This window comes from Zootoca vivipara, chromosome 7 (assembly GCF_965207765.1).
Source record: "Zootoca vivipara chromosome 7, rZooViv2.hap1.1, whole genome shotgun sequence".
Classification (NCBI taxonomy): domain Eukaryota; kingdom Metazoa; phylum Chordata; class Lepidosauria; order Squamata; family Lacertidae; genus Zootoca; species Zootoca vivipara.
The window spans coordinates 4,133,952-4,161,404 of record NC_142590.1 but is presented as its reverse complement, the minus strand read 5'-3'; the positions used below and the strand labels follow the sequence as shown (position 1 = coordinate 4,161,404).

The window sequence follows — 27,453 nt, the reverse complement described above, 5'->3', positions numbered from 1 at the left end:
CTTTCCAATTCTGCAGCATTCCTACTCAGCCAAGACCATTCAAAGCAATTCACAGATGAGATCTTTGAGGCAAACAACACTTTGTGCTACAAAGGTCAATGTCCCCATTTCCTTTGCAATAGAGAAGGGATGGGAGTGCTTAACCCTTCACTTTCCAACCATTTCCCCACTGAGACATGTTAAAGTGTTCAGGAAGGGTCAGTTCAAGCAAAGTTAATCCGTAAAGGAAGTACTTTATACACCTCCCTACTGAAGAGGAGGAGCCAATGGTCAGCTTGGGCAGGTAGAGTCAGGCCAGATCCAAGTAGCTACAGTGATTTGGTTTCCTGCATAGGCCGATGGTTGACAGATCCTGACACCTTCTTTACAGTACATCCCAAACAATCTTGGATATATTTGGTATGCTTTGTTTTTTCCATTCCAGAAGCAAGACAAGTCAATTTCACCCTACTCCTTTACTCAACTGCACATTATTCTATGAATAGCTAATAGGACTTAGGAAGATACATACATAAATGTATGTGTACATTTTTTCATTTATCTGAATTACTTCCATAGTCACATTGCAAGCAGCAATGGGGTTTTGATCTGCTTTGTAAACCATTCCACTTCTTACAAAAGCCACAAAATAGGTCATTTTTTTTCATTTGCTTGTTGAAAAATAGTCTCTTGGGGTTGTTCTTGGTGCTCATTAATATCAGCTGAAACATTCCCATCGACTTCAATTGACTTTTAAGAAAATACCTATTCTGGCTCCCACTAACATTAGTTCCTAACTATTTCAACAGAGCTGGGTTCAGGCCTTTGAAAGAACCAATCTTTGAAACTTCAGCAGATAAAACTCACAGGAACATTTCTGGAGATAGCTGTGAAGTTTGAAGACACAGGGTGACCAGGTTGCAAATTGGTTATCTGACTGGATTATCTACCTAAATTAATTCCATATTTTTAAAAGAAATCTAATCCTGCTGTGTTGGTGTATTTTTTTATCCCCTTTTCTTCCTTTCAAAGGGGAATTTTGGGGTCCTTTTTCAGCACAATTCTTTAGTCAGGAAGGCAAAAGTGCAGCAAAGCAGGTTTTCTTTTCTTATTTTTTAAAAAAGCATTGCAAATGATTCTGCCTCAGCCAATTTCTTAGGGATTTTTGCATCAAGCAAAGCACATGAACAAAGTGCTGCCTGGCGATCTCTGTGCAAGTCAGAAGCTTACATTCTCTTTCTTCAGTAAAAGACAAAACCCCACCGACCCTCCTGTTCTGTCTTCCACACCCTTCCCAATATGCCAGCAAGTTTGGAAAACTCAGCAATGGCCAGAGGATTGGAGAAGATCAGTCTACATCCCAATCCCAAAGAAGGGCAGTGCTCCAACTACCGCACAATTGCCCTCATTTCACACGCTAGCATGGTTATGCTTAAAATTCTACAAGGCAGGCTTAGGCAGTATGTGGACCGAGAACTCCCAGAAGTGCAAGCTTGATTTCGAAGGGGCAGAGGAACCAGAGACCAAATAGCAAACATGCGCTGGATTATGGAGAAAGCTAGAGAGTTCCAGAAAAACATCTATTCTGCTTCATTGACTATGCAAAAGCCTTTGACTGTGTCGACCACAGCAAACTATGGCAAGTTCTTAAAGAAATGGGAGTGCCTGATCACCTCATCTGTCTCCTGAGAAATCTCTATGTGGGACAAGAAGCTACAGTTAGAACTGGATATGGAACAATTGATTGGTTCAAAATTGGGAAAGGAGTACGACAAGGTTGTATATTGTCTCCCTGCTTATTTAGCTTATATGCAGAATTCATCATGCAAAAGGATGGACTAGATGAATCCCATGGCGGAATTAAGATTACCGGAAGAAATATCAACAACCCCAGATATGCAGATGACACAACCTTGATGGCAGAAAGCGAGGAGGAATTAAAGAACCTTTTAATGAGGGTGAAAGAGGAGAGCGCAAAATATGGTCTGAAGCTCAACAACAACAACAAAAAACCCCAAGATCATGGCCACTAGTCCCATCACCTCCTGGCAAATAGAAGGGGAAGAAATGGAGGCAGTGAGAGATTTTACTTTCTTGGGCTCCTTGATCACTGCAGATGGTGACAGCAGTCACGAAATTAAGAGACACCTGCTTCTTGGGAGAAAAGCAATGACAAACCTAGACAGCATCTTTAAAAACAGAGACATCACCTTGCCGACAAAGGTCCATATAGTTAAAGCTATGGTTTTCCCAGCAGTGATCTATGGAAGTGAGAGCTGGACCATAAAGAAGGCTGATCGCCGAAGAATTGATGCTTTTGAATTATGGTGCTGGAGGAGACTCTTGAGAGTCCCATGGACTGCAAGAAGATCAAACCTATCCATTCTGAAGGAAATCAGCCCTGAGTGCTTACTGGAAGGACAGATCCTGAAGCTGAGGCTCCAATACTTTGGCCACCTCATGAGAAGAGAAGACTCTGGAAAAGACCCTGATGTTGGGAAAGATTGAGGGCACTAGGAGAAGGGGACGACAGAGGACAAGATGGTTGGACAGTGTTCTTGAAGCTACGAACATGAGTTTGACCAAACTGCGGGAGGCAGTGCAAGACAGGAGTGCCTGGCGTGCTCTGGTCCATGGGGTCACGAAGAGTCGGACACAACTAAACGACTAAACAACAAACTGCAGTCCTGCTGCTCTGGGCTTGTTTTGTGTGTGTTTTAAATACTCAAAGTGTCCTGTTATAGAAAGTTCCAAAGGTCACAGTGAAACCTCGCTCACATCCTGTTAATATTAAGTGAAGCACTAAGTGCCTTTTGGGCATAAAATCAAAGCTTCATTGGGAGGAGTCACATAAGATTCCAGTTTTCCTGATCCTAAAGGCACAAACAGCCCTTTACAGAAAAAAAAAGAGAGAGATGAAGCAAAAGTGGAAAAGGTATGTTTTCTTTCCAAACTCCTCAATGCCCTGATAATGAGAAAAGTCAGGAAGCTGTTCTAGTTAGGATAATAACAACAACTAGAGCACAATAGTTATATTATATAACTATATATAATAGTTCCAAAGACAGGTTAAAACACTTTAAAGACCATTAAGTTCAATGCGAAAAAACAAAGGTCATTACAGTATTATCTTTGCATTGCCATTTAATATACTTCACTGTGGCTCGGGGGGCTCCATCTATTCTACCCTTTGAAGTGACCACAGCCTACAGAACTTACAGTATCGTGTCTTTTTAAGCCAGCTTTTCCTTCTTATGGAACAGGAGGGGTCTATGTTGGGCATGTCATCAGCAGTACATTACACCATGGGCACAGATTCCCCTGTAATCTTCCGGTAAAAACTCTGTTGACCTAAGGAGCTGGAACATAGGAACAACTACATGAATATCTAGCTGGACTGTACTACCTCAGATTATGGATAGGTGATTAGATGTTTGAATCCTGCTCCTATATTACAAAGAAATACTATGCACATATGAAACTGGCATTCAAAGAAGAGTTCCAGCCTAACTGCCTTCCTAGTGGGTCGCAGGGAATTTTTAATGGGGGAAGACATCCACGCTTGCAATCCTGAAGTGTTACAGCTCAACAAGGGCTCTGGGGTGCACATGGAGGGCTTAGCTCTCACACATTGCAAATAATATTAATCTGTACATGTGCAATGGTCATCAGCATTCTTCCCAAGCATTAAGGCTTTCCAAGTCTGAACAACAGGGGTACATCAGCAGTCATTTTCTGTTGGAGTTGTGGATCCTCCACAACTTCCAATACATTGCTCTGGAAGAATCCCATGCCACATAACCCCAACATAGCTCCATTGAGTGGAGGAAGCGGTGACCTGAATTTCTGTATGCTCGGGCATACTTCTGCATGCTACTCAAGCTAGGTCATCTGATAAAAAGGCACAACAAAATCATACTCAGGGTTGTACCAAAACACAGCCTTGGCAGGTATGAGAGGCTCAGCACATGTTTTAGAACCTTTTTGCAATGTGTTGGGGTTTCGAGGCAGCCATGCAGAAGTTCCATGCTAGATGAGTCTAGGTAGAAGAAGAAGAGGAGTTTGGATTTGATATCCCGCTTTATCACTACCCGAAGGAGTCTCAAAGCGGCTAACAATCTCCTTTCCCCTCCTCCCCCACAACAGACACCCTGTGAGGTGAGTGGGGCTGAGAGACTTCAGAGAAGTGTGACTAGCCCAAGGTCACCCAGCAGCTGCATGTGGAGGAGCGGAGACACGAACCCGGTTCCCCAGATTACAAGTCCACTACTCTTAACCACTACACCCCACTGGGTAGAAAGTTAGAAGGTAGAAAGTTTGGATGAGTAAATAATTATTTTGGCTGTGTACTTTAACATCCCCCCCCTCTCTCTTTGTGTGCAATTGTTTTTGTCACATTCTATTGTTTCTGTTTACCAAGACTGCTCCCCACCCTGAGCCCCCAGGGATAGAGAGGGTTATTTATCTAAGTAAAAAGAATAAAATAAAGTATGTCAGCCCAGTGTTGAAAACAGCTGTGGGCTATATTCCTTCCTACTGGAACTCAGTGTTTTCTTTAGGATAATTATTCCAACTCAAGAGATATTACCTGCACAAGCACATATACTGAGATGACAGATATATGTGAAAGTCTAAACCAATGTTTCCCAAGTGAAAGTTTGACTCCAGTTGGAAGAGCCCATCTCCTTTTCTGCTCCTGCTCTTTTGGCAAAAGCAAGGCTGCCCATTACTATAGGAACATTATAGTACTGGGATCCAGAGACAAATGCTGGCTCCCTTCAACTGTACAATTATCTGGAACCCCCCCAGTACACAGAGTAAGCCTATTTGGCTCACTGTTTCAGGGTCCTTTCAATTTCCCCATGGTTCTGAACACGGTGGTTGTTCCCTCAGCACATGACACAAGAATAGCAGCTATATTCCCAGAACCTGCAGGGGAATTTACAATACTGATATATTTCTCAAAAATGCTGGCTGCATTTTTCTTCTGTGTTCTGGGAAGAATGTGGATTTATTGACTAAAGACACAAGAGGTGTCCAGTTATGTATCAGATTCAGAAGATGGCTACCATGCCTTCTAGTCCAGAGTGCGTACATGAAAGATTCTGGGGAAATATAACAGCTTTAAACACCTTCCAGTTTCAGAGCAGGCCAGTTCTGCCTTAAGGAGGAGGTGGTGTTGCGGGCTCTCACAACCCCTCCACGTGTGCAGGGGGTGGGTGGCCAGCCCTGCGCGACTGGGGGATTCCCGGCTGCATCACTGGCCAGGCCAACCAATCTGGTTGGTCTGGGGGTGTGGCCTCCCGATAAAGGCAGGACGCAGCAGCTGGGAGATCTCTCTCTTTCCAGCAGTTAGGCATTGGAATATTTCTGGAGAAGAGAAGAGGGGAGGTAGAGCCATCACCTGCCCCGCATAGTGAAGGGTATTCCGTTAAAGGATTCGGGGGGGGGCGTGGCCCTGTCCAAAGCCTAGGGAGGTTAGGGCCTAAGGCACGACCCCTATCAGCAAGGGCGTACCCACCACGGGGCAAGTTAGGGCAGCTGCCCTACTCTAGAAGCTACAGGGGGGGGGAGAAGGCATATAAAAAACTGGTATAAAACAGCCTCTGAGCGCGCCCTTTTTTCCACTGTAAAAAGAGCAGAGGCCGGTGGGGAGGAGTTGTGTGGCCTCCCCTCCCCCTCTCCTCCTTTCGGCCCCCTGCTCCAGCCTATCCCTGCTGGCCAATAAGGCCGGCTGGGGGGTGGGGTTTGACTACATTTTGGCCTGCGCGGCAGCATTCAAACCCTCTTTGCTGCACCTCATCGGATCTGCATCGTCTCCTCTCTGCGGGTGTGGCTGGGGGGAGAAGCCTGGGTGAGCACAGCTGAGCGTGGGGGAGGGGGGCTAACTGTTTGACTGTTCACGCTTCTTTCTGTGAAGGTCTTTTGGGCTCGCATTAATTGCTCTGTGCTGCTGATTGCTGCCTCCCCGCCTCTTTTATCTCAAGGGATCTCCGCAGTTCCCCTCCTTCAATCCCATTGTTTTAAAATTGGCTGTTTGAGTCTGAGGGATTCCCTGCTTTGGGGGATTCCTTGCCAGCAGCTGCCCTCTCCTCTGCGTCATTGATGGGGGGGGGGTTGATGCTAGTATTTCAGCCTCCTTTAATTTTTGGATTCCTACAACTTTTAAGCAACTGTGCACATATTCAGAACTGGCGATTCATTTTTAAGTTGCTATTAGAGTTTAAGTTGATTTTGGTTTTTCCCTAACCTTGAAGCATCTTTATTGGGAATTAAAACAGCGACTTTAAATCTGATTGGCGTAATGCAAGTTGACAAAACTATTTTGTTTTGGTTTTAAGCCTATTCAAGGTTCCAAGCATCCCAGTGCTGCTTGATTGCCCTGCATATCTTAATTACTCCTTGGTTACCTGTAGTTCTTGGCTGGGAATTGTTTTTTTTTTCTGCGGGGTACTTAGCTGGCCACATTGTTATCTCTTTGCTGGGTACTTAAGGTCTATCAGGGCCACATTGTTACTTTATCCCCTGAAGATCCTGTGTCTGCAACAATAATAGCTTCTCATTTGCTTCTCATTTGGTACTGCTGAGTTCCTCTATTTATTTATTTATTTATCTTAGTTCCCATGCTTGCAATAATTGCTTTTCGTAGCTTGCTTTATCCTTGATCTGAGTGGCTTGTTTTACATTTGACAACATTGTTGTGTTTTAAAATTTAATTTTGCTTTAACTTAAATACTTATTATTTTGACGTTTTGCTTTGGTTTAAAGGAGAATTGGCCAGTTCGAATCCCTGTGACGGGGTGAGCTCCCGTTGCTTGGTCCCAGCTCCTGCCAACCTAGCAGTTCGAAAGCACGTCAAAATGCAAGTAGATAAATAGGAACCGCTACAGCGGGAAGGTAAACGGTGTTTCCATGTGCTGCTCTGGTTTGCCAGAAGCAGCTTTGTCATGCTGGCCACATGACCTGGAAGCTATACACCGGCTCCCTCGGCCAATAATGCGAGATGAGCGCGCAACCCCAGAGTCGGTCACGACTGGACCTAATGGTCAGGGGTCCCTTTACCTTTATCCAGGTTTTTAGATTCCAAACTTAAAACTTTCCAATTCCCCCCATCATAAACCTGATTTCAAAAGCAGTGTTACAGATATAGCAATAGCAAGTAGCTTAGGGCCACACCTCGACTGGTGCCAACGGGAACTTTTTCACATGGTGAACAGCAGCCAAGTGGATAGGGGTGATCCAACAGGCACTGTGTTGAGTACACAGACTTTCAAAAAGCTTTCTGGATAGTTCCCCACCAAAGACGTGTGAGTAAACTTTGTAGTCATTGGATAATTGGTTAAAAATAACAGTAAGTGGAGAGTATGAATAAATGGCATTTTCAGCATGGAGAGATCTGAGTTGTGGGTTTCCCCCAAGCAGCAGTACTGAGATCTGTGCTTTTTAACTGGTTCATAAATGACCTGGAGTTACAGGTAAGGACTCAGGTGTTTGTTGGTAACATAAAATTGTTCAGGGTGACATGAACAAAAATATTGCAATGAGTTCCACAAGAATCTCTCCAAACCATCTGAATGGGAATAAATTGGCAAATATGATTCAGTGTTAAGCAAGTGTAAAATAAAGCACATTGGGGCAAAAAAACAAAAACAAAACCTAGCTTCACATAAACACAGTGTCTGAACTGGTGGTGGCTGACCATGAATATGGCTCAGTGAAAAAGTTGGCCCAGTGTGCAGCAGCCATGAAAAAAGGGTCAATTCCATGCCAGCCATCATTAGGAAAAGTTTCAAATATAAAACTTTCAATATAATAATGTCATTGTACAAATATACGGTGCGACCGCACTTGGAATACTGTGTAAAATTCTGGTTGTTGCACCTCAAAGAGTATAATGTAGCACAAGAAAAGGTTCTGGAAAGGGCAACCAAAACTATTATAGGGCTGAAACAATTCCGCTATACGGAAAGGTCACAACATTTGAAGCATTTTAGTTTAGAAAAAAGGTAAGGTAGTGGGAACATGATAAAGGTGTAAAAAATAAAGTATGGTGTTGAGAGAATGGATAGGGAAGCATTTTTTCTCTCACACACACAATGCTAAAATCTGGAGTCTTTCAATGAAGCTGAATATTGGATGATCATGACAGACAATAAGATGTATTTCTTCCAGAGCATAAACAATGGAATTCAATAGCAGGTATTAAAACAAAAACCAGCTACTAAACAGCAAACTACATGATCAAAGTCACACCTAATTTGAATCCAAAGATGTTTTTATCACTGGCTATTTAAAATACAGTGGTACTTTGGTTTAACAGCTTAGTTTAACAGCTTAGTTTATGAACTTGGATTAAGAATGCTGCAAACCCAGAAGTAGGTGTTTTGGTTTGTGAACTTTGCCTTGGAATAAGAACATGTTTGGCTTCCTATTGAGTGTGTTCCATCTGTAAATTGAGTCCTCTGCTGCTATGGGAAAGCATGCCCTGGATTAAGAACGCTTTGGTTTAAGAACGGACTTCCAGAACGAATGGTTTGTAAACCAAGGTACCACTGTATTCTGTGCAATACTCCTCTGTATGTTTTGCAGTCAGTTGCTGGAGAAATCTGCGGTCTGCTCAGCAGCAAGGCGATTTTGTTAAAAAGAAACTCTGCAACTGCTCCCCGATCAAAATCAATACAAATATGAGGTACTGCCCCTCCCAACAAAAGCCTGCTCCTCCCTAACAAAAATCCAGGCTACGCCCATGGCAACCAGCTCCCTCCAAGCTTGTCTTACAAAGTTCCATGGATGCTGCCGGAATAGACTGGGAATGTTTTTGGGAGGAGTTGCTAGAGACTAGTACTTTTCTGGGTTTGTCCCCTCTCTCTACCACATGCTGACAATCAGCCTTCTTATTCTCCCAGGTATAAAAGAGTGGGGCAGCCTAAAGCAGCGCTCCGGCAATGCACAAAGTGCACTTAGTATTGCACAGCCATTCTATCAATCTGCAAGAAGACAGAACAATAAGAAGCTGGAGAAAGTGAAAACTCAGCAGAAAAGACCTTGAGTTTTAACTCTTGTTTAGCTGACAGCGTTTTCAATCCAATTAATGTTGATCCTTCATTTGGTTATGGTCTTCAGGTATTCTCAAATATTTTCCTTTTAGAAAGATAGAGAGGGAACTTCTAATTATAAGAAAGAGGAAGTGGATAGACAATAGGGGTGGCCCTGTGGAATTTCATGGTCTAAACAGGGGAGGTAGGATTCCCTTTTCCCTTCCGCTAAGAGTCACAGGGGGGGGGGCTTCCACTCTCTCTGTGTAATACAGTGATGGGCAACCTTTTGAGCTTGGTGTGTCAAAATTCACCAAAAAAACCGAGCATAACTCGGGTGGTATGTCACTTCAAGGAAAAAAACCATAATTTTGCGATATTTAGAGTTTAAATAACAAAAATGTATAATTGTAATATATAACTGTATTTAATAAACCAAAAACTAATTATTTAATCAAACCAAACAAAAAAAACCCTTATTTATCACAAAATGCCCAGAGTTGTTGAGCTTTTTGGGGGAGCTGCTGACCAAAGTTTTGGAGGTTTTTTTCGGGGGTGTGTGTGTGCAAAAGTTGCTTTGCTTTTTTGGGGAGGATGCCCCAAAGCTGCTGCGCTTTTGGGGGGGGGAAGAGAACAGAAATAAATGAGGAATAATACCTTCGCTGGAACTAACACGCAGCACCGACATAGTCTGCCAAAGCACCAAAAAAACCAGCACAGAACGGGTTAAAAAACTAACGCTGTCACACCCAATCATAGTCTGCCAAAGCACCAGAAAAAACAGCACAGAAAGGGTTAAAAACTAATCTCTGGCTACCACCAGCAGCAACAACAAAAAAGGATCCGGGTTTTAACAGCGGAGACAAGCTGTAGCGGAGAAAAGCTGTACGAAGAGCGGGAGAACAAATGGGGGGAACAAAACAACAACAGTGCGGATGGGCCGATGGGGCGCGTGCCATCAGTGAGGGCTCTGCGTGTCACGTCTGACACGCGTGTCATAGGTTCACCATCACTGGTGTAATAGATTTGCTGTCTTATCTTCTGTATGTGATTTTAACAACCTCTTTCGTAAGGTGAGTTAATCACACCTGATAAGGAGAGACATCCTGAAAAAGTTTTGGATAATGAAAATATTGATACAAGTGAGCCAGTGGTTTCAGCTGAACGAAGTTGCTTTTTCATCTCCACAACTACGGTATTCAAGGACATTCATGAGTTAAAAAGAAATGGTGTGTAAAGCAGTGGTGTTGCAGCATTTGCCAGGGCCCAGGGTGCATGCATGCTGGGCAGAAACAGGGGCAGGGTGCAGAGGGTGAACAAAACCCGCTGCACCAGTCCAGCCCTTGTCGACCCCCTGCTATGCCCCTGTTTAAACAGCATCTTGTTTTGGAGTCCACTGAATCTGCTAAGCAGTCAAACACCAAACAGTCCAAGAACTGCAAGGTGGCTGGTGGAAAGGTAATCTTAGGATGGGGCATTAGAACTAGTTCCTCTGCAAGTCTTATCTTTTTTGGAGAATCAGATGTTTTGACCTTGTCTACAAGGTTTCATGGGGTATGGCACTCCTCAAAATTCTTGGTACTCATTTAGTTCTGCCTACCTCCAGAATTGATTCGATTCAATTAACTCACCTTCCTTCATGCACAGGTTCTAAAAGGATCCTTCTGATGCTTAACACCCCTCAGCTTCCTTCCTCTATACAGTATTGAGATCTACAAACCAATTAGCTGTACTTGGGGTTTTTCCTTTTGTGAAAGATCTTTCCTGAAGCCAGCAACAAGCTCCTTGCAGACTTGTAACCACTGTCTCAGGGTCAATTCACATGAGCAAAAAAGTATACCCTGAGTTGGGCATGACAGGATTGTGTAATTACTGTTGACACAATCCCTTGAATGACAAGAGCAATTTTAAGCACACAACTGCAAATGATTGCTTCTTTTCAGACAGAAGACTGCATGATGGGGCAATCATAGAACCACAATGCTATGTGCACTGACCTCACCTTTCACAAGGCCTATTTTTAGGCAAGTGAATCAGACCACAACTTCAAGGAGTGCATATGGGCAAGTCAAACAGAAACAAAGGCAAAGGAACAATTCACGACATCACGCAGGTGTATTGATGTGCATGAAACCAAAATGTTCTGTCTCACAGGGTTAGGACCACTGTGGATGATAATCAATTTTTTTTTTTTAAGTAGCCAAAAAGGTGAGAGAAAACTGCCTCCTTAGAATACCTACTCTCCCCTAGAGAGAAATGGAATTTCTGAAAATAAGAGACCATTTTAGTTGCCTGGATAAATCAATACAAATTTTCTTGGCAGAGTTAGATTCCTGCTTCTCTCAACTGCTTGCTGGGTAGCAACTCAAGACACAGGTCAAGGAAATGAAACTGATGTACCTTTACGTTTATTAGTGAGAACCATTCAATGCTAGTTTTCATTTTCTTCTCTCTCCCAAGAGAACAAAGAAAATTACCATCCTGCAAGAAATCATCAATAATTTATTCCTAATGTTATTAACCACTGAGAAGTGTTTGATTGCGACATATTATGTTGTTTGATTGCGCTGTTTATATTGTAACTTCAAAGTCAATTTTGAAAGATACCTATTATATCTGCATGTGCACTCAAAAGGCAAACACCATCTTTGAGTCAATAAGTTATTTCAATAATTTAAATAAGATTTCTATGGGCTCTGTTCCTTAATGACATCTGCTTTTGCTTTCACTAATTTAATTTCTTCATATGATAGCCTTTCCTCTGATTACGTGTTTTCTCCTAATATTACAATGCTTGTTATCTTTACCAAGACGATAATCTAGGGTGAATGGACATTTACTCAAGAGCTGGTTGCTGCTTTAGTGGAGTAGCTAAGAGACTGAGCTAAGACTCCTGAAATCCCTGATGTGAATCTGACCCCTACAACAATTGCACTAGGTCCACAAGCAGGGGCAAGCATAGATTTTCCCCAGCCCCCGGCCTAAATTATAAACCATTTCAGAGAAAAACTATGGGGTTGTCATGCTTGCCTCAGATTGGAAAAAAATGAATTATCTGTCTCCAAGGTTCATATTCTGAACCAGATTATGATGAATTTAAGTGACACCATACTGGTCTGGAGCAGATTAGTTTGTCTGTGACTAATGGGGTCTATGTGACCATGGATGAGCAGCAAAAAGCCTGTGAGTCCTCCTTGATCTGGCACTGCTCCTTGAGAAGCCAGAGTTGTTGCCAGGAGAGTCTTTTTCCTTCTCTATCCAATAATAATGTAGGTCAGACTTTGCCATGCTGCGCTATGCTTCTGTACCTTCTAGACTTGATAGCTTCAATGCACTTCATCTGGGGCTGTCCTTGAAGATCTAGAAGCTTCACCTAAGAAAGAATACTCCTGCACGACTCCTAACAGGTACTGATCAGCAGACACATATTCAATCTGTTTTGCACCAGCTACACTGATTGCCAATTTGCTTCATAGCCCAAGTTAAGTTGTTGGCTTTAACCTTCCCTTGCATGGCCTGAGACATTCTTGCTTTAAGGGCACCTTCTCCCCTTATGAACCCACACACCAGTTGTGATGCTCAGCAAGCCTTACTGCCCATGCCATCTGTGGAATAAGCTTGAGCAGGGAAGAGCACAAACAGAACCTTCCAGCAACTGCCCTGAATTTGTGAAAACTTGATCCCAAAGAGATGGCAAAATTTCCTTCTCTGGTGTTTCTTTGGGGACGGTGTGTGGAAGGCCCATTTATTTTGCTAAATACTGCTTTCAGGATTATCTTCTGTGGTTCTACATTGCTGTTATGCCACTACATTTTTGGTTCTAAATTGTACCGTTCTCACTGTGGATTTTAAAAAAATAATGAATACAGTGGTACCTCGGTTTACGAACAGTCCTGTTTACAAACGATTCGGTTTACAAACTCTGCAAAACCGGAAGTAGTGTCCCGGTTTGCGAACTTTACCTCGGTCTAAGAACAGAAGCCAAAATGTGGAAGGGCACCAGGGGTGGGAGGCCTCATTAGGGAAAGCGCACCTCAGTTTAAGAATGGTTTCGGTTTAAGGACAGACTACCGGAACGGATAAAATCCGTAAACCAAGGTACCACTGTACTTGTTCTTGAGATGGGCAGTCTTGACCATGCAGAGAATCAGCAGTTGGCATAAGGCTGCTTCACCCTCCCAAACCCCTCTTCCTTCTTTGTTTTACCCAGCTCCCAACCAGGTCAAAGGGGATTTGTGCAAGGTAACTTTCTGCTGGGTTGTACCCCAGGTTTTAAACATTGTCTTTCTGTACTCAGAGCACAAACTCAAATTTTACAGCAAAATGATGCAAGTATTCATTTTTGTTTAGAACCCAATCACCATGAAGTCTGGACACCACAAGTCTGCAGAAGAGGTGTGTGTGTAGCTTACTCAGGTTTTGTGCTGGGAATTAATGAAGCTTCAAAAGGGATTGGCAGAGAGTATGCTAGTGGTACAAACAACAGCTGCTAAAAAGAACTCTCCACACTCCCTTCCTTCTCCTATGCACCTGGCTGGGATTGTTGTTGTTTTTCAAGGTGAGCAAGGAGCAATCCAGAGGCCTCCAGAGTCTTCTGGACACACCTGTGCAACTTTTGTTCAACTGTTGTACACAGAGAAAACTTGGGAACAACATGCTGAAAGACACAGGAAATGACTAAACAAGGTGTAAGGACCCATAGCTGCCAAGTTTTCCCTTTTCTCGCGAGGAAGCCTATTCAGCATAAGGGAAAATCCCTTTTAAAAAGGGATAACTTGGCAGCTATGTGTAAGGGGGAGAAAGTACAGAGAACTGCCCCCTTGCATCAGAAGTAGCTCCTCCCCAAGCAGTGATGAAAACGAGGGCTCTGAGGAGGCTAGTGAGGGAATGGAGAGAGAGGGCCAGGGCTTCAGCAACATGAGAGAGCCCCGGCCACACAGGAGTGAGGAAAGGGAGGGGGAGAAGGGAGAAAATGAAAGCCTGGAGCGTAGACCCCTTCCTCCGGTTCCGGAATTAGGCAGGAGAAAGAGAGGGAGGAGATTCACTGTCCCGAGGCTACTATGTTGGAGAAGATCATGTGGGGGGGGGGCAGTGCCGGATTCTGCATCGGACTGAGCAGACATGTTTTACATACCCAGCTCACCGTAAATAGCCTGCACTAATAAAAACTGTTTAAAGACAAGCATGCGGAGCGTCGTTACTCTAGAGTAGTCGCAAGAACCACTGACACAAGGTGAACGTAAAAATAATTTTCTTGGAAAACATCACAATGGCTGAATCAACAGCCAGCAAGCACCAAGATACATATGAGTGTGTTCCCTTTCTCTTTCACATGCCTATGTGCATATCTTTGCTTGAGTCAATGCTCCTTAGGTAGGTTATATTTTTGCCTTGCAAGGACTGATCCTAGGAAGGAAATAAGGTTCCCCAAGCCCTTACTGCTACTTGTGTGGGGTTGCCCGTCCATCACCCATCTGATTTCTTTCCTACTTGTGTAATTCCAGGCAGGCAGTGATCACATAATGGACATGAGATCACAGTATGATAGTGAAATTTACCTGTGAGAGCGGCATTTCTTATACAGTGGAACCTCGGTTTATGAACACCTCGGTTTACGAATTTTCGGTTTACGAACACCGCGGACCCATCTGGAACGGATTAATTCACTTTCCATTACTTTCAATGGGAAAGTTCGCTTCAGTTTATGAACGCTTCAGTTTATGAACAGACTTCCGGAACCAATTACACCCATGCTTCAGGTTAAGTATGATTCAGGTTGAGTACTCCGTGGACCCGTCTGGAACGGATGAATCCACTTTCCATTACTTTCAATGGGAAAGTTCGCTTCAGTTTATGAATGCTTCAGTTTATGAACAGACTTCTGGAACCAATTGTGTTTATAAACCGAGGTACTGGGCCATACAAACCATCATAGCTAATCAAGGATCATTGCTGAAAGAAGTGGGCTCCTGTCCGTTCTGATTCACAAATTTTGGTTCAACGGCACCACGTTTCCTCACCAAGCTGTATATGCACTATATTGTATTGTAAGATACTCAGGTTATGAAACAGAAGGTTCAAGGTTCAGCTCTTGCTTCTAAACTCAGCCAGGCACCTTAGACCTTTCTCTTAGCTTCTTTTCTTGTTTCCCCCAGCCTCAATTTGCAACAGGGGATAATAAATAATAATGGCGTCCTCCTTTGCAAGATCAAATCAGGAAGAAGAAGTATTGAATTCATCCTATCAAGAACTGAGCCCTGTAACCTTAAGCTGTTCTGCTTCCATATTGGACTGAAATGTATAGAACAGGGGTATCACTTGGAACTGTATAGTTTTAAATGTGTTTGTAGGGGGATTGTGGGTTTGCTTTGTTTTTGTTCCTGTTTCTATTGTGTATTTTGTGATTTTATTTTGTATTTGTATGTTGCGAACCGCCCTGAGATCTTCAGATGAAAGGCGGTATACCAATTTAATAAATAAAATAATAATAATAATAATAATAATAATAATAATAATAATAATAACTGGGGCAGTTTACCTACAATGCTGTGTAAGCTTTTGTTTGGCAATCATCATCATCATCATCTCTGAGTTATGAAGAACAAACAAGTCTGCTCAAGTGGAGTGGACTTGAGTGAATGTCACTTGGATGTGTTTTGTGTGTACATGTTTCTGGTGGCTTCCAAATATTTAGTTCAGGAAAGAGGGGAAGGGAAACTACTTTGCAAAGGAGGAATGCCACTACCAGCTTATGTTATGCCATGGATATCAATGAGCCAAATCCCTGAGAGCTTCCTCTACCCTCCTGCTTCCTTTGTTTGCAACCACTTCCCTCCGACGTGACACATGCATCTGCCTCTCCAGTTTGCTCCTCATTCCCAATCTTATCAAAATGAAGGCTGACACTCATCAGCCACAAAGTGAAACTGACTTGTGTCACTGCGATGAGTCTCCCCAGCAGATGGCGAGTGTAAAATCACAGCCTTCAGATGCTTTAGCTGTCAGTCGTCAGCCCACAAAAGGGCCAAATGCAAAGGTCCTGTGAGAGCAAGGTGATGGCACCTGAGACTTGGTATATGAGCACAAATTCGCATTCTTTTGCTGTGTATTAAATTAATGTGGCCTAAGAACCACCATTGTTTGGGTTCTATATAAAGATTTGCATTTCTGGTCCGTGCCACTTAACATGTGAAAGGGACACCCACCATTCTGTACCTTTCCGTTTCCACCATGTTAATCTGCAATTTAAAAAAGAAATGTCTCAAAACATATGTTTAAATGTATGGTTCAATATGTATTTCAGCCTTCACCCTCTCCAGATGTTCTGGACTACAACTCCTATCAGTACCAGATAGCAGAACAGTGCACACTTTGTTTCGAAAACCTTCAGTTTTCAGAAGTAAATATGATATTGATAAATATGACAACAAATATGAAGAAGCAGGAACCTGAAAGTGACAGTTGAGAAACAGACTGATTAAATTTCACGTAGCATCCATTGAGTCTTGGTTCACTACCCTGTTTCTCAGCTTTTTTTAATGGAAATGAGTACAGTATTTTATGCCTGCTTGACAGAGGAAGACTGGAGCAGGCACAACAATTTTCAGAATACGTAATAATCTGTTTTACTCTAATGATGATGGTTACTTCTGTTTTTATTGTGTGTGTTTTTGCCTGCTCCTCATAAACTGGCACAGCCAAAGAGATGCTAAGTTCTTTGTAAGTTCAGCATCTTGTAGCTCCATTTGTAACAAAAAAAATAAAATTAAAAGCAAATTCTATTTGTAATTATTGCCTGAGTATTCTCAATATACCAAACATGACAATTTTATGGAAAACTCAATTGTACATAATATACCTTATGGTCCTAAAGTAACAAACCAATTTTCAATCTATAAAGGGTGCTTTAAAAAAAACAAATCCCAAACCCAGGGCAATGTGTATTTTTCAATTGCCTTTCAAATTTCCATTAAAATAAATGGGGGATTCCATTCCACACACCCCATGGATAAAAGGTTTCCAGAAATTTCACACCTCTTAGATTCAGATCAGCAGCTTCCAAAGCCTTAAGCTCAGCTCTGACTGTTTCTAGAAGCCCACAATGTCATTCAGTAGATTGAAGAAAAGGGTAGCAAGGACAGATTGGGCAGCTGCAGACTTCACAGAGGCCTCCAGGCTCTCCTGCACTTTTAACAACATTGGTGGGAGCACTTCAGCAGGACCAAGAGGCCCCACTGACACAGCATGGACCTGACTGAGAGAATGGATTCATTCTGGATAGCCAGAAGATTAAAGCATTTTAATGAGACCCGTTCCAAATCAGATGCAGGGGTTGAGGGCCAGGGTGACACAGCTTGGGGGCGTGGGGTGCTACTGTTTCTCAGCTGGGCGTCCAGCCTAGATTGCTGCCACAGCTGCAGGAGGATGAGAGGCACAAATGCAGCTCAGGCCAGCCGCCCTGCACGTCACTAGCTCTCCAACAACCTCTGTGTTTGGGTGAGCCACCTGGGAAGGGGCCTGAGAGGAGGGGACTGCAACTTATGAGGAGGGATACTTTGAAGGCAGGTGTGAGGCCTCTTTGGAGGGCGGCGTGCTTTGAAAGGGAATAAGAGGGGGCACCTGATTGAAGTTCACAATCAGGGAAGGGTGGTGGCAGTACAGGCTTTTGTCCCCATAGCAAAATTTGTGTACAATGGCTTTTATTTCTTCTCTCTTCTGCACAGTTGGTGCAACAATATTCACGGCACCAATTTAGCCCTGCCATCGATTTGTAGCTGCTGTTACCAATTTGGCACAAACAGGTACCTAACCCCACAGAGCAGTCCACACAATAGTTGGAACAAGTAGCCTCCTCATTAGAAGCATGTGCTCTTTTTATCCAAAAGAGCATCTATAAAAATGTCCTGTGCATAAATGCAAGAACCGAGGAGAAATCTGTGCCTGATCTTTCACATTTTGCTGGCAGCTGCAAAGGGAAATGCGGGTTCTTTTTGGAGCGGAGTGCTGGTTTCTTTGCACATACACTCTTTCCAGATAATCAAAAATATTGGATACTCTAACTATTGGATACCCTATCTTTTTTGTAGGTCACCAATATCATCTCCAGGGCCCCGTTGACATAGCCGAAGCAGGATAGGAACTGGGTTGCTACGGTAACGGACTAGTGAAGAAGAAAAAACATATGGACTTTCTAATCAGTCAGTCAGGAATAGATCATAGTTTTGTTCTGTAAAGGAAGCATTGGGTGGTGGGTGGGAATCACCAGGAAGAAATTAGCTAACCTGGGATGGAGAAATAAACTTATGGAAGCCTCCCCAACAAGTCACAGCGCCTGAAATGCTGCAATAGGGAGTTGTCTTTACTGGTTAAATGCAATAGGGTTGCCAGGTCTGAGGTTTCCACCTGGAATTCTCCAGGCTTTAATCACCTTCTCAGAGTCTCCAGAGGGAAAATTAAAATCCAAAGTGAGGGGAGACAGACCAAAGGACTGTGTGTGTGTTTGCTTGCTTGGCTTGACAGCTTTTACAAGCCCAGAAATTCTATCTGGCCTTGGTCGCCAGCCAATATTTTCTACTAGGCAGCTTATGAGGACTGATTCAATAATGATATTAGAACATTACATGAATTTTCAAAATAGACACCAGACTGCATGCAATTATGTATTGATAACCCTGGTTTTATCTAGGTTAACAGTGGAATGGTCTCCCTCAGGAGGTTGTGAACTCTCCTTCCTTGGAGGGAGCAAAGGTTGGGTGGTCATCTGTCATGGATGCCTTAGATAAGATTTCTTAAGAATTTTTATTATTTTAACTTTTAATCTGATTTATTGCATGGCTTTCAAACTTTCGAATTTTTAAGGCTCAACATCTTACATACTATATAACAGGCAATACAAGTTGAGTGGCTTAATATGCATAAAAAACTGACCACTGTGCACATTCACTATGCCTCTTGGGAAATGTGCACATAATCTGTGCATGAAGAGAGAATTGTGACATTTCCCGGTCAATATGCATAATCTCCTTGGTGAATGTGCATATCTTGACAGGTTTTTGTACATTATCTGTTCAATCAGCATATTCTCTCTATTAAAAAAAAAGACATTTGTCTCTAAATCAGTGGTGGGCAACCTGCTGACCACTAGCCACATGCAGTCCACTGTCTAATTTTACATGGTGTGATGTTTCTTCCCGCCAAACAGCTCAGCAGCAGAGAAAAAGAGTATGACTGCAGCCTTCATTCCCACACTGTTCAGCAGTTCCATGTCACTCAGTTGAGAAACATTGAGGATGGTTTAAGCAGTCACTCCTCCAATGAGCAGTAGGGGATTTGGAATGGGGTTGCAGATAAATGTAAGTCTACACTGGAAGTGGGACTCTGTTCTCTCACACATCCCATGCAATGTGCCCACCACTGATTTAGAGACCTATTCATTTAGAGACAACAGATGGATATGGGTATGGGCTTGAGCAAGAAAAAATTCTAAAATGATGAGCAGGCGGGCTTCAGGAAAGATCGTTCCACAGGTGGATCACGGGCTTTTCCTACCGCACCTGGTTGAGAAATACACAACCCCAGCTGGAGGTACACTTTAGGAAGCCTTCACTTATTTTAAATCTGGTTTTGATCTTATACCAAGACAGAGGCTGTGGGACAAGCTTGAAGAAACAAATATAGATAGTCGTTTATTGACTTTGATATGCTGCCTCTATGAAAACACTCGATTGCAGGTGAGATGTAATAGCAAAGGTCATCTATTCTGCTCCACCCTGCTGTCAACGGAGTGAAACAGGGATGCCTGCGTCCTTGCCCCTACTCTCTTCAGTTTTTATATAAATTCTCTCCCAGGAAGCTCACCAGCAGAACACACTCACTACCCTAGTCTGTCAAACAAATCCCTGCTAATATTATTATATGCAGGTAATGTAGTACTTGGGCTTGAGGCAATTGTTGAGAGCCTTGGAGAGTTATTGCAAAAAATGAATCATTACAAATTAACTCTGTCAAAAACTAAGATTATTGTGTTTTCCAGGAAAAGGATGAAATATAGATGGCAAATAAACAACCACAAAATAGAGCAAGCAACCTCCTACAGATATCTAGGAATGTTATACCATTCATCAGGCACATGGAAGTCACAACTGAAAAATGCTATTGCAAACATACAGAGAAGCTTAAAGGCACTTCTCTCATTCCACTCTGGTCAGTGAGCGAAATAAATCGATTCATTCATTCATTCATTCATTCACTTCTTTCATTCTTCTTCAAAAGTGGAGGACAATTCATCCCTTTGGCTCTCCAAGTCTTTATACCAAAGATTCTAGCTCAGTTGTATCAATATACAAGGATCTTGCCCCTTTGGAGGGTGTGCAAATTAAATTTTCAAGAGCCATATTTTTGGTACCCAGTTGTGTAACAAAGGCAATAATACAACTGGAAGCAGGCCTAATTTCAATAGAATGGCACGAGCACTTCCCAATTATTTGACAAATTTGATCACCCCCAAATTTAGAAAGGCATTTACGCAAGCCAAATTAAATGCCTTGCCATCTGCACTACTGGAAGGCAGATACAGAAAGACTCCCCATGACGAGCGGATCCGCCCTTGTAAGATTGGTCAAATTGAAACCATGGGCCATGCAGGCCTGGCTCGTCGTAGACCCCCGGTGGCGCAGTGCACCATGGCGCGGGGCTGGTAAGCTGGGCGCTGGCCTGGGAAGGAGAGCGCCGTGCGGCAAAGCCGCGCGGAAACCAATTGCGCCCTGCGAGGGCGGGGCGGGCGGCGGAGCGATCTCCGCCCCTCAGCACCAGGGCGCGCGATCTGCTCAAGACGGCCCTGGGGCCATGTTCTGTTGTGCTGCAGATTTTATTCAGAAATCAGAGCCCGTCTCATAACCCTACTTGTATGAAAAGTACCAGAGACAACAGACCTCTTGTCTGACTGGAATCCTTATGCCACCAGAAATGTAGCTGGATTTTGTGCAATAGCCATAAGTCAAAGAAAGCAAAAGATTATACAGCTCCACAAACAGTCATGAATTGACACAGCTCACAATCAAATTGTTTATTTTTAAAAAAAACTTTTAATGGAGTTTATATTTCCTTGCACACATATTTTAAGTCTATTTAATTAGTATTTTGATTGCTAAATTCTACACTGACTGTTTTAATGTTCATGTGAAAATTATACTGAAATTCTGGTTTTTGTATGCTGGCTGTTTAGCCGTAATAATAAACATTCATTCATTCATTCATTCAGGAAGACAACTTCTCTGTGCTCTGGCGGTAACGTAAGGACATCTCAGCCATGAGAGGCCTGGTCAATATACCGTACATAGAATCTTTCTCTTGCATGCACACAGACACAGATGAATGAAAAGCTATCCAAACAAACCTACAAAAAATAACTTATTTCCCCTACAAGTGAAAATATGGACAAAATGATTGCCAGGCCTTGATTATAACTGGGTAAGGTTTCCAGGAGCCTTGAAAAACTGCTGACTGTTGCCTACCCATGGCCAAAACTACTCAGAAAGATAGACACATTCTCATTCCCCCCCCCCTCATCACTCTCAAAGCATTCACTACAGTAGCACCTTAAAGAGCAACTAAGTTTTTATTTTGGTATGAGCTTTCGTGTGCATGCACACTTCTTCAGATACACACGAAAGCTCATACCAAAATAAAAGCTCATGCACACGAAAGCTCATACCAAAATAAAAACTTAGTTGGTCTTTAAGGTGCTACTGAAGGAATTTTTTTATTTTGCTTCGACTCAGACCAACACGGCTACCTACCTGTAACATTCACTACCATGTTTAATCTCTACCAGTTTGGTCAATTTCCTCAGCTGGAAAGCAGAAGAACTTTCTCATACCTTGGCCAATGCTAATATTGTGCATTGCAAGAAAAAGGCATTTTGCAAGAAAAACTCCACCCTGTGAGGGAGCAGGCTCTCTCTGACTAAATGTCAGAAGCTCTCCCCACCCACACTATGAACTCAGCTGCTCCACATGCCAGAAGGTGGAGCAGACAGGCAAAGCAGAAGGATTAGCAAAAAGCCTCCATGTGCCAACCCAACACATGCACAGCTGCCATGGCTAATTTTAGACCCAGCAGGCTTGTGGCAACACTATTGCACCCACAATACTAGAAGAAACTAGAGATCAGGGGCAGAATCAATGCTTCCATTTAAGAAAAAACAAACCCCAAAAGTTGGCATTGCGCCCCGTCTTTTAAGAATGGCAAGCAGAAATTAAGCAAGTTAAGTATGGAGATAAAGCAGTGGGGAACCCTTCACTTGCATTTTGGGCTGCTGTTTAAGACACAGCAGCAGGGCCAGAAAACAGCTGACTTATTTAGGCCATAATCCAACTGGAAAGTCTACTGGGAATGGCCAGTAGGTACTTATGAAAGAGCACAGGTGTTTCCAGTGAGGCTCAGGCCTCAGTTCCTGCAAGGAACCTTTTGGTGCACGAGGTGCAGGTGTGTGGTTGTGTGTTTGAGACAACCCACTCACTCCTTACGTTATGTGACAGGCCTTCTAGCCAGTCTTTTGAGAAGGCTTCAGGCTGACCATAATTCCACTAAGCAAGGGAAAGATGGGGCTAGTGGATATAATGTAGAGTCCCCTATCTACATCCTTCCCACAATTCAGACACTTGTGTGCTCCTTTGTAGTCGCTTAGCCAGCTTTCAATTCAAGCAAAAGGCGCCTTGATCCAAGCCAAGTTCAATTAATTTCTTTAATAAGATTTTGCAAGCCATTATTTCAGAGCGCTTACTGAAATCCAGATACAGCTGTTGCTTTCCATCAGTCCTGCTCATTTAGTAATTCAATCAGTTAAAAAAAAAAGCTATCAAGTTCCTCTGGCATAATTTGGGCTCTATTAGTCTCTAGATTCTTAAAGATTTTCATCATGTTTGTGCCATTATGTCGGCTATCAGGCAATGACAACTATTTGTAGGCACAAATAGGACCCACTTAAATTGCTGCCATGCCCTCTGGGAGAGAAGATAGTGACCTATAAGATAGGGCAGCTATGTTCCATTCCTGGCTTTGTCGCAAATTAAAGGTTGTATCAAGAGCACCCACTGAACTTTGATTACGAGCCAGCCAGTTCCCATAACCTGAATCAAATTACTGCAGTAATCTCATTGGTTCATGCTCTGAAGGGAAGAAAAAAGGTGTATAGCATTGCCATTTGCCCACATACTAAGGAGACGCGTGCCGTCTGCTGTCAGCACTTACATGCCATTGCAAAATGCGAGTGCAGAAACAGCCAGTCTGCCATCACCTGCATGCTGACTTAGGAACAACAACACACACAACCCAATGAATTTACTGAGGGCCAAACTAGATGGTGGGAAGTGATATATGTGGAATGCAGCACAGGGAAATTAGGGGAAATTTTCACCTATAGTCCCAAATTTGATCAGCGTGTCCTATGGCAGCTATTTTTGTTTTGAAAAAGAGCCACATCAAATGCAATAAAGCAGTTGCCATAACATTTGGTATGGTCTTCCATAAGGAGAGGGAAATAGCACAGTAGTGGAGCATCTGCTTTGTACAGAGAAGGTCCCTGGTATCTTTCGATAGGGCTGGGACTGTTTCCTGTCTGAAGCACTGGGGAGCCACTGTCAGTGCAGGCAAAACTGACCTACTTATTTATATTCATTAAATGTGCATATCACCCTTCATCTGAACAGCAAAAGGCAGTTCACATCATAAAAATTCAAATACATAATAAAGCAAAAGCAAAAGAAACCAATAACCCCCCGCATCCCACAGCAGTCCAACTCAGTATAAGGCAGCTTTGGATGCTCCTTTCAGTCCTGTATTTGGGCTCATCCTGAAGCCTGCTCTTTGTGGTTTTGGCCCTCAGGCTGGATCTTGCCACACAAATTGTACATTTTTATTTTTGTAACCCACCCTGGGACCTTAGAGTAAAGCTAAGAGATCAAGTACAGTCATACCTCGGTTTAAGTACACCTCGGTTTGAGTACTTTCAGTTTAAGTACTCCGCAGACCCATCTGGAACGGATTAATCCACTTTCCATTACTTTCAATGGGAAAGTTCGCTTCAGGTTAAGTACGCTTCAGGTTAAGTACAGACTTCCGGAACCAATCGTGTACTTAAACCGAGGTACCACTGTAAATGAATAAATATTTGTTAACATCAGCTTCCATAGCAAAGGAGGAGATGGTTCAAGTACAACACCTGAATGGATGGAAGATATAATGAAATGCTTGCTTATAACAAACATGGCGAGCAGGCAGGGCCGGCGTGTCCATTTAGGGGAACTAGGCAGCTGCCTAGGGCGCCAAAATGGAGGGGGCGCTGGCCAGCCTGCCCGCCGCCTGCCACTGCCCGCCGCCCCCTGGTGCTGCCTGTCACCTGTTGAGCAGCTTCAGGCCGCTATCCTGAGGCATGTGCCTGCCTCCAGAGAGCGGCCTGAAGCCGCTCAACAGCTGACAGGTGCGGTGAGGTGGCCCCAGGCTCGCGCTCCCCACGCGAAGCTCCGGAGGCGCGCGGGGAGTGTGAGCCTCGGGCCACCTCACCACGCCTCTCAGATGTTTTTTAATTTTTTATTTTATTTTTCTACTTTTCTATTTTTTTCTATTTTTATTTTTTTCTATTTTTATTTATTTATTTATTTAATTGGGGGGGGGCGCCAGAAGGTGATCTCGCCTAGGGCGCAAAAAAACCTAGCACCGGCCCTGCGAGCAGGTACATTATCTGCAACACTGAAAGTTGTAAGGACAGCTCCTAGTCACAGTTCTACTGCCTATTTTGCTCCCTGCTTAGCATCCTGTATACACAAGCCTGCTGCAAATGCAGCAAATGAAGGGGACATGAAACTTCTATGAGTACAAAAGCCATGGTGAGCCAAGGGTGAGCATCTACCACCTGCTATAATCTAAAATAGCAATGGAAAGGCTGGTTGTGAGCTCCAGCAAGCCAAGACTGCCCTAGTTTAAAAGACTAAGTGACCACCTACCAGTCCATTGTTTCAGTCTTACTAGCATGCAGTGCGGGCATACAGTGAAGTGACTGCAGACAGAGTGAGGAAGTCATTTGATGGTACTGTGTTAGAGAAACATTTGGAACAAATCTGCTCTGTTTCATTTCCTGTTCATTTGTTTATTCAGAAGTGTTTTGAACCCGCCCTCCATTACAAAGCAATCTCAGGGTTAGTTACAAGAACTATTGAAGCCACCAAAGGCCTCTGATATTTAGAACACCTAGTAGAGATCCCTCAAAACAAGCAAAATACAGCACCCTTAGAAATGGCTGACCTCCCAACCAGAAATGGACTGATCCCGCCTGCACTGCAGCAGCTGTGACAGCCTTTAAGATCCTCTCAGAGAACCAAGATCATAAGCCCACATATTGAATCCACTGGATCAGTAAAAGGAGAAACGTTGGCATAGCCATAGTGTGTTCCCTCCACCCAGATGCTTCAGCCCTGTTCCCCACAAGAGGCTCTTAAATCTGGGCACTGTTGATTCATAATGGGATGGCCTCTCATCTTAAGGAACTGTCAGCTTTTCAGTCTTCTGATTCAACCTAATCCTTTAAAAACCGGTATGTTCTAATCTGGAAGTTGAAGTGTTTTAACACAGACACTTGGAGCAGAAGGAGGGTGCTTAACCATCCCCTCCCCTGGTGTTTTCCCCCCACAACTCCCCTCTTCCTGCTGTTTTTCCTCCAGCCCACACTGAGGAAAGGAGGCTGGAAGAGAGAAGATTGGAGTCTTTGGGGGAAACTACCAGTAGTTGGCAGGGAGGGATTTTGTTGCCTTCCTCCTGGCTCAGAGTTTCTTCATTTCAAATCATACCCTCCTGGCTCTGCTTGGCACAGAAAAACCAGTAGCTAGACTTTAAAAGCAGGAGGCTGAAGTGGAACACATAGATGCAGTCACAGCTATATCACATTAGAGAAGAATACTTCTTGAGGATCTCAGATTTGATAGATTGGCCCCAGTGCTATTTTTCTAGAAAAAGAGGTGCCAGAACTCACCATGAATGAGTTCTTTTAGAATGGCACCCATCTGAGAGGTGTCGGAACTGAGTTCCGATGAGTTCCGGCTGAAAAAAAGCTCTGGAATGGCCCAAGCTGAAACTCTGGATGTGGAGCTCTGGGTTTCCATGCCAGTTTCACTGTGTTCGGTCTTCTCATGTTACCTTTCTGATTTCCCACAGCACTTACCACCTTGGTCAGATCTCCAGTTTTTGGCTTAGAAAGTGCTCACTGTACTAAACTCTCAACCTTTAAGGAGCTTCCTCAATGAAAAGGAGGCATGTTATAAGACTAAATGCTCACCCAATTCCATTGCCAAATGATGGAAAGAACGACACCAGAATGGTGGTATATTCAACACTGTTGATGTTTGTCCATTTCGCGTTCATTTCAAACTCCTCATTTCAAACCAAAGGAAGACGCTAGTCCACAACCTCTTACTCCAGTCTCAATGAAATCTACGGGTGCCCTCAAGTATAAGTCACATCACCAAGGTTTGTTCACAATGTTGTTGAAGCCAACTGTTTCCCACTTCACTAAAGGTTATTATTATGACCAATCTTAGACCAAGCTCTGTATCTTGAGAGTACAGGTTATATCCCTACCATCTCTGTGGTGGTGTGACACCAAAATATTATTCATTTAGAAAGTGGCTTTGCAATCTGGCAGGAGGGAGATGGAGAGATTCGTGGAAAGGAGGGCTACAACCTACTCCCTTTCTCCAACTTCTCCCCAAATACCGGTACTGTTCTGATCTGCATACAGTTATTCTGCACTCCAGATTTATGAATTCTTGAGATAGAATGTCTTTTATTAACAGCTGGCATCTTTCTTGAAAATCCATGCCGCATATGATATGGACTTTAATGGGCTTTGAAACAAGCACGATTTACTTCAGCACCATGGGGAAGAGACAAAATTGCTCTCAAGAACTGATTTTGAATTATTTCAAGGACACTTAGACCATTCAACCCCCACAGTTCCGCCCCATACATTAACGGCACAACAACGTTCCCTGTAAAGATTTTTAATGCAAAGTTCACAGTGCTATGAAATTTCCTGCTTTGCCACAAGTGAAATTTAAAATGGCTTGTGCTGGCTTCCAGGTTTTAGGAGCTTTTAGGAGCTAAAATATCCCTTTCTAAGAGAGTTTATTTGTTAAATTACATACCAAGTTGGAAGTACGTGCTCTAACCATCCAGAGATCATTTTGATCTTTTGGGTCCCTTCCCAAAGATGACCATTTTGATTTTACTTTAGTTCATCATTAGTTGTGCTCCAGTCTCTGGCAGAGATCTCCAGACTTTCTCAAAAGTCATTAAGGCTTAATGGTGCTAGCAAGGTAAGTGCCATCTCCATACTGTAATACTGATAGCTTATAATTCAGAGCAGATGGCAGGGAAGAAACTTGGACTT

At 43.3% G+C, this 27,453-nt stretch overlaps 1 protein-coding gene and 1 long non-coding RNA gene across 5 annotated transcripts in view; one reads left to right on the top strand and one right to left on the bottom strand.

Annotated features, from left to right (window-relative positions):
- Positions 1 to 27,453, bottom strand: part of ASTN1 (astrotactin 1) — a 207,507-nt gene that overhangs the window by 147,362 nt on the left and 32,692 nt on the right. The gene's annotated exons all lie outside the window — the stretch shown is intronic.
- LOC118089216 (uncharacterized) lies at positions 2,788 to 16,827 on the top strand. 3 transcript variants are annotated; one of them, XR_015950936.1, is made up of 4 exons: positions 2,788 to 4,287; positions 8,569 to 12,421; positions 13,365 to 13,409; positions 14,519 to 16,827. It is a non-coding gene; the product is annotated as an uncharacterized LOC118089216 (long non-coding RNA). The 3 variants fall into 3 exon arrangements; XR_009557855.2 differs by having other exon boundaries at positions 2,824 to 2,914; positions 4,126 to 12,421; XR_015950935.1 differs by having other exon boundaries at positions 2,788 to 12,421.